The sequence below is a fragment of the Corvus brachyrhynchos genome, unplaced genomic scaffold (genome assembly GCF_000691975.1).
Source record: "Corvus brachyrhynchos isolate BGI_N302 unplaced genomic scaffold, ASM69197v1 scaffold420, whole genome shotgun sequence".
NCBI classification, from domain to species: domain Eukaryota; kingdom Metazoa; phylum Chordata; class Aves; order Passeriformes; family Corvidae; genus Corvus; species Corvus brachyrhynchos.
Window position 1 is genome coordinate 47,324 of NW_008235739.1, and position 717 is coordinate 48,040.

Genomic DNA, 717 nt, shown 5'->3' on the forward strand with positions numbered 1-717 from the left:
GGGGGGAAGGGGGGGAAAAGGGGAAAAAGGGGAAAAAAGGGGAAAAGGGATTGGGAAAAGGGATTGGGAAAAAGAATGGAGGAAAGGGATGGGAATGGGGGAAAAGGAAAGGGGGAAAAGGGAAGAGGGAAAAAGAGGAGGAAAGGAGGGAAAAGGGGACGGCAAAGGGACGGGAATGGGGAAAAAAGGGGGAAAATGGGATGGGAATGGGGGAAATGGGGATGGGAAAGTGGGGAAAAGGGAGAAAAGGATGGGGAAAAGGGAAAGGAGGGAAAAGAGGGAAAAGGGAGGGAAAAGGGAGGGAAAAGGGAATGGGGGGAAAGGGGGAAGGAAAAGGGACGGGAATGGGGAAAAGGGAAGCAAAGAGGGAGGAAAAGGGAGGGAAAAGGGGGATGGGAAAAGGGGGAAGAGGAGCCGGAGTGAGCTCAGGGAATTCGGGGCTGCATCCCAAGGACATTCCCAAAGAACCGGGAATGGGTCAGGAATGGGATGGAGGCGAGCGGGGGAAGAAAGGGGATCCGGGAAAGGGATCTGGGAAAGGGATCCGGGAAAGGGATCCGGGAAAGGGATCTGGGGTTGCTGCTCTGCCAGCATCAGGAAAAGCTTCCAAGCAATTCCCAGGGAGAGCCGGGCTCCCGATCCCGAGGGGCTCCCGATCCCGAGGGGCTCCTGATCCCGAGGGGCTCCCGATCCCGCGCGGCTCCCGAGCCACAGGGG

General features: G+C 57.7%; 1 protein-coding gene across 1 annotated transcript in view; it reads right to left on the minus strand.

Annotated features, from left to right (window-relative positions):
* CCDC25 (coiled-coil domain containing 25) overlaps window positions 1-717 on the minus strand; it is a gene marked incomplete at its 3' end in the record, with an annotated part of 14,200 nt that overhangs the window by 10,413 nt on the left and 3,070 nt on the right. The window lies entirely within an intron of this gene.